General features: G+C 38.4%; 1 pseudogene; it reads left to right on the top strand.

Annotated features, from left to right (window-relative positions):
• Positions 1-457: 457 nt before the first annotated feature.
• LOC103287544 (high mobility group protein B3-like) lies at positions 458-1047 on the top strand (annotated as a pseudogene).
• Positions 1048-7214: the final 6167 nt, after the last annotated feature.

Here is a 7214-nt window from a genome sequence, read left to right as displayed (position 1 = left end):
CACTTTCAGTAGGCTACATTAACTGATATGACAGTATTCTGGGATCAAAGAAATTCTGGATTAGAATCAAGCAAGATAATATCTGCATGATTGTTTTTGTATGGTCATGGCTAGAGAATTGAAACCAGCTCTATGGCCTTAGAGAAGTCATATTACCTCTTTGAATCTAATTTTTATCATGTAGAATATTTTTAAAAAGTCCTCTCGCAGATAAAAATTAAAAACTGGAAAATACAAAGCGCTGAGGAGTGAACAAAGTTTTAGCAGATTCTGAAGAGCTGATAAACATTTGGATGAAGGAAATGGCATGGTATCATGGTATGAGTTTCCCATTTCTTCTTTTAGCTCAAGGATAGGCTACAGTCAGCACACATGGGGCAGCTAAAACTTCCCTAGAAACCTTCACTATTTTGGCATAAAGAACCAATCACAGAAACTAATGAACAATGCTGTCAGGATGGCTATAGGTGATCCCAAGAAACTAAAGAGCAAGATGTCTGCTTTTGCCTTCTTTGTGCAGATGAATAGAGAGGAACATAAGAAGAAAATAAAAAGATATTCCTGTCAATTTTGCAGAATTTTCCAAGAAATGCTCTGAGAGGTGGAAGACAATGTCTGTGAAAAAGAAGTCTAAATTTGATGAAATGGACAAGGCAAAGAAAGTATGCTGTTGTGGGGAAATGAAGGATTATGGACCAACTAAGGGAGGCAAGAAGGACCCAATGCCACCCAAAGGCCACCATCTGGATTCTTCCTGCTCTGTTTGGAATGCTGCCTCACGATCAAATCCCCAAACCCTGGCATCTCTATTGGCGATGTGGCAAAGAAGCCTAGAAAGATAAGGAAAAATAATTGATAGTGAAAAGCAGCCTTACTTACAACAATACAGCTGCAAGGCTAAAGGAGAAGTATAGAAGGATGTCGCTGACTGTAAGTCCAAAGGAAAGTTTGATGGTGCAGTGTCCTGCTAATGTTGCCTGGAAAAAGGTGGGAGAGGAAGACAAGGAGCAGGAGGAGGGAAAAACCTGTTCAATCTGCATCTTGTAATACCTTAGATAGGGGAAAGCCATAAGTAATAGCTCTTATTTGAAAAGTGTTGGCTGCCCTCATTGGGATTCATTACACAATTGGACCAGGGTCATATTTGCTCTCTCACAGTGCTCTAGAAATTGTCAGTGGTTTACATGAACTGCTCATGGTAACCAGGAGCACCCTGAAACTATATCAAAGTTATACATATTTCCAAACATTTTTTAAATGAAAAGGCTCTCATGTTCTCTTCACTCTGTACAGTTTTTCTATTATTGTGACAAGGCATTTAAAGATGTTTCTGACATTTTCTTTTTTAATATGTAAGGTGGTGTTAACTACATGGTTATTGGCTGGAAATCCTGAGTTATCAACTGTACATATCTATCGTCTGTAAAAAGAACTAGACAACCGAGACAAGCTCTGAATGCTCTTTGCTTGGCGGGGAGGCTGTGGGGAACATGCCTTTTGGAGGGCCATTGCTCAGGGTGTGCACTGTGAGGCTGGACCTGTGGACACTGCAGTGGGCATCCACTTAAGTTTCAGGTTGTCTGGTCTTTGTAGATAGTGACATTGCATTCTGCTGCCTTTCTTAGCTTTGGAAAAGGGGAGTCAGCTGGCATGAGAAGTATTTGGATCTCTTTTAGTTAAGCGATAGTTTTAAATTGTTTTAAAATGTAGAACTCTTCATTGCCAGCAAAGTGAAGAACCATTGCATAAATGAAAGTTCAAGAACCTTCTGTACTAAAATACAATTTGCAATATTTTGTTATATTTTTTTTGTATGTTTAGAATGTTGAGATGTTTTGGAAGTTAAATAAACAGTATTACATTTAAAATAAGAAGAACCAATCACAGTCACTTGAAAGAGATTAGGAGGATCCCAGAAAAAAGAGAGCCAGAGATGGCCAACCACATGTTCTGTGTATATATTCTACGTAACTCTCTAACTGACTCCTGCACATACATGCACAGGACATGCTGCAAGCAGCCCAGCTACCAATAAAATAACTGAATTGGTATTTGACTTGCTGCCCAAGAGGGAGTTTTCAGTTTGAGGCAAGCCAGCTTGCCCACTAAAATAACAACAAAACAATCAGTAATCTTTATAAGAACACAGCATAACCCAGAGTCTCCACAATAGCACTCATAATATATAGAATACAATCTATTTAAAAAAATCTAGACCATTTGATCCATTCTCAAGGGAAAGGAAAATCAGTGGAGACATACCATGATACCTAATAAACCACATGTTGAAATTCATCAAAGATTTTGAAGCAGTTATTATAACTGTGCTCAATGACATAAAAATATATGCTCATGTAGAATGAAGAAATGTAAAATAAAGGTGCTCATTTTTATTTTAGTCTGCAACTATTTATTTAATGCCTCCTATGAAGACACACTTTTATTATATAGTTCTTGCCTTCATAGAGTTTGTAGCCTAATGGTAAAATAACTGATGAGGTATGATGTCACTTTGGCTGTATTGTTTGTTCTATAAATCTATGATTCCAAAAATAGGGAATGGAGGAGAATCCCTAATAAATGCCCATGAATCCAGATACCACTAACTTGTACAACAAGGATCCAAATGAACTAAGGCCAAAGATATTCATTTGACTTCATATTTTTTTTATAGGCAATGGCCACAAAGGCAACTAAGTCAGGTTTTGACACCTAATGACAAATAATAATAATAATAATAATAATCAGCAATAATTATAACAGTAATAGCTTAACAGTTTACAAAATAACCTGCACTTTTGTTATCAAATCAACCACCCTAAAAAGTATGGGGGAACTATTGACTGAGGACCCATTTGCAAATAAAAGTAGGAGGACTTTTTCTTTTCAAAGACAAAAATTGACTAAATAAATTCCAGGCATTCGCCCAAATCTTTACTTCTAGTAAACTCTCAGTGGCAATCTAAATTTCATTGGAAGAAAGAAGATTTACCTGACATGAAAACAACAATAAACATTTGGGACTATCAAAGCACACTGGCAACGAACTGTCTTTCCCAGACACCTATCTTAAGAATGAGTTGCTCGGTGATAATTAGAGTGTGAAATGCACCCAGCTTCACATTTCAATGCTCCTTCCCAATTATAAGGGCATTAGAGTGAAAGTGTAGCCATATAATTGTATGAAGAATAGATCTAATTTTCTCAATGTCACTGCAATATCACCTTTTGGGACTAACAGCACTGAATGATTACGCATATCATTTGGTAATTGTATTCTTATCCATTCCACACTGGGAGCTGACTTTTAAAAGTGGACATGCAATTAGATTATAAATGAACACGCATCAGCCAGCCCTCAGAAGATAGCAGTATGTCAGCATTAACCGAGCTGCATTTTTAACTACCGTCAGTGACAGTGTTTGTGGCTTGTCAACACTCAGCCATGATGAACACAGTCAGGGATTATGAGCTTGGCCTTTAATAATGAAAATAAAAGTGACTGAGAAAGGCTCGACTCAGGGAGAGTGGCCTTCCCAAGCTGATTGCTTGTCTGCCTGTTGGATGTAACTATTAGACAGTTTGTTTCGAGAATCAAGATAGGGCATCAAGAGCAGGTGCCCACCACTGCTGCTAGCTGCTAGTCTTCGAGAGCTGCATAGAAATTGTGTATTTCTAGAAATGAGCCTATCATTCTATCTCAGAGGCTCGAAAAACAGATAATCCCTGGGGGAAAAAAAGGATATTCGTGGTGCCAATTAATCATAGCATATATTGCTGGAAATATTTTAGGTCAGGAGTGGCAATTTATATAACCATCTGCATTTAAATAACAGTTTCTAAAAAATAAAATGTACTGAAGAAGGTGAAGTTGAGGCTCTAAGTTATAGCTTTGAGACTTCCTGAATACTACTGAACTCTCTAATGCACAATCATAAATTTTAATAAGTACAATTACTTGGTGTGCAGTTGAAGTCTCATTATCATACTAACCAAAAGAAAATTTGTGAACCAGTCTGATCCTTGGATCTGATTGAGAGCAATCTTCGGGCATTTAAATGAGAGAATTTTTTTTTTCATGGAACAAAAATAACTTTGATTTTCCTGTCCTAACAACATGGTAGTTAACCACACTCCCCTTCATTCTGATGGAATGGAAATATCTGTCAATAACTCCGTTATAGTTACCACACTTATTAATGCACCATTCCTGCATAAGACCTCGGCCAAAGCCTGTAGCATTTCTGTTAGGTTTTTGTGAAGGCCTACTGTACTTTATTTATCGTTTCAAACATCAATGGGTGGATGGGCTGTGGGTGGATGCTTTGAGTCATTGCGTTAGAGTGTCTTTCCCCTCCAAGAGCAGCTGGCCCATGGTCCTGGTTGCAGTCCTAGGGTGTGTAGGACAGGAAATCTCCTATTACCCTGGCTGCAGTGGGTTAGGTCAAAGAAAGGCATCAAAGGGCAGTATCTGGGGAAGAATTGCAAATTAACTGCAAAGAGATCATCTACCGCAATCACCAGTCTGTAAGTCCTGGTAGAGCAGACACATGGAAATATGAAATAATGTATACAGAAGTGGGGAAACCAAATGACTGTCTGAAAATTTGAAGAAGAGGTAGGAAGCAGAGCCTGAGAAGTCCTGAGGTGGAAAGAATAGGTTAAGCCAGTGGTCAGCAAACTGCAGCTCGAGAGCCACATGCGGCTCTTTGGCCCCTTGAGTGTGGCTCTTCCACAAAATACCACGTGCGGGCGCGCACGTACAGTGCGATTGAAACTTCGTGGCCCATGCGCAGAAGTCAGTTTTTGGCCTGGGCGAGTCTATTTTAAAGAAGTGGCATTAGAACATTCAAGGGGCCAAAGAGCCTCGGTTTGCCAACCACTGGGTTAAGCCCATACTTTACTTCTGAATTTCCCTCCTTGACTGTTTACCCAGCTTTACCACTCAATTACCTGATTTACAGTTGGTTACATCAACAATGGTCTTATCTAATAGACATTGTATGTCTTGAAAAAAATTGTTACTAATGTTTCTATAGCCATGGGTAGGGTCTCCAATATTTGGAAAGTCTTCTTTTTAAGTCAGACCATGGCTTACTTACTACTACACTAAAATGGGACTCAAATTCCTTACCATGGACTATGATATGAGTTATTCCTGTTTTTGTTTGTTTGTTTGTTTGTTTGTTTTTAAATTTTATCTCAACCTGCCATCTACCTTGTTTAATATATATTAGTTAAACGCCTGGCAGGGAGTGAGGGGTAGAGTGGGGTGCCTGGGGGAAATAGGAGGGCATCTGTAATACTTTCAACACTAAAGATAAATTTAAAAAATAAAATAAAATAGCTTTTTTCAGCTTCCTGAAAGCCTCAAGTTCATGTAAACAGACTTTCTTTTGCCTGGGCATCCCTTTCCTTCCGCTTCTCTTGTTTGTTTTGTGTGTTTTTTAATCTGTCAGTTCTCAGTTTAAATGGTACCTCTTCAGAAAGGTTTCCAGGCTATGAAATGTATAGTACATCCTCTGTGTTACTCTTTCATAGCACCCAGCTTTTAACCGTATAGGACCAATCTTCCCTGTTTGCCCAGGAATCAGAAATTTCCTGGAATTCAGGCCTTTCAGCACTAAAACCAGGACATTGTTAGGCAAAATCTACTTAAAGCACTTAGTTTAAGCTACATTTTGGTTCATGTACTTGTGGAATATCCATCTCCCACATTAAGCATTAAGGTCCATAGAGGCAGAGGCCATGTCTGTTTTGTTCACCATGGGGTACCCCACACTGTGACACTTAGTAGGCATTCAATAAATATAAAATGAATGAATAAATAAACAAATGAAAAAAATCTTGATTTCAGGACAAAAAAAATGCATTTGGAGTCAGCTACACAAAGTTGAGGTTGTGAGGTGTGGAGAATTCTATAAGGCGGTAGACAGCCACAGATGCTTTGTTCTTACATATACATGGTGGGAAGGAGGGGCCTGGCCAGGAGAGAAAGCAGTGATCAGAGGACAGGATCATGACAGAGAAACCAAAGGAGTTATTTCAAGGATGAGGTTGCTTCTAGATTTCTTTTGTTTTTATTATCCAGAGGTCTAGGTATCATGCATGTTAAGGTCATTTTTCTGAGCACAGATTGATAGTTTACAAAAAAAGCCACACTGGCCAAATAAAATATCTAGCTGGAGAAAATTTTCTTCAGAAAGAAAGATTTAACAATTGTGTCAAATCAAGCAGTGATTTATAAGAGAGGCTGAAGACAAATGAGTTAAAGAGGGAAAAACCAGTTCGTCCATCATCCAACAATCTGGCTATAATATAATACAGAGATTCTCAACCTTTTTCATCTCATAGCACACATAAACTAATTACTAAAATTCTGCAGCACACCAAAAATATGTTATATACTTTGTTGATCTGACAAAAAAATAGTTATTATTTTGATTCATTCACACCTGACAGCTATTGTTGCATTGGCTATTGTCATTTCTTAATTTGACAATCTAAGGGAAAAGGGGCCAGTGCCCCTGACTAAATAGTCAGATATTGCATGTTTTAAAAATGCTTGCAGCACACTGGTTGAAAATTGCTGATAAAATATATAAGTGGCAGTAAGGAAAGTCATGAACATCTTGACATTTGCTCCAACAAGAAACATGCCCCAAATATGCAAAAGCTATTATGTGGGAGAAAATCTTGGATTAGAATAGGAAGAGAGATAAAATGCAAGCTCTAGATTTATAGCAACATCAGCCCAATCTAATCTATGATTATTTCTTCAGCAGAGAACTAGGCCCTCATCAGAGGAGTTGCTGGCTCTAAGCAACCTTAGACGATCCCTAGACCATTGCTTCCCAAAGTGCAGTCATTGGAAAACTCTTCCAAAAAATGTCCGAAAAAGGCATACCATTGTCAAAACCATTTGGACAATGCTGCATAGCATTTAAAGATTCATAGTGCATATGTGATGATGGCATTTTGAGAGATTTAACTTTTTTTTCTTTTCCTGTAGCTTCACATTTGAATCAGGTCTCGAATTCATTAATTCAGGGATGGTTGTGAAGGGTAGAAAGCAAAAATAACCCCGAAAGGAAGGAAGGCTTGGAGTTGTTATTGTCAAAATGCAAAAGGAGACAAATTTCTCTGTGAATTCCCTGGGGCTTGAGACGGAGGTGAAAGGTGATGGTGTTGGTGGATACAGTTAGAGGGACCTG

The sequence above is a fragment of the Eptesicus fuscus genome, chromosome 5, assembly GCF_027574615.1.
Source record: "Eptesicus fuscus isolate TK198812 chromosome 5, DD_ASM_mEF_20220401, whole genome shotgun sequence".
Classification (NCBI taxonomy): Eukaryota; Metazoa; Chordata; class Mammalia; order Chiroptera; family Vespertilionidae; genus Eptesicus; species Eptesicus fuscus.
The sequence above is the reverse complement of the archived record's forward strand: the minus strand, read 5'-3'. Positions and strand labels throughout refer to the sequence as shown.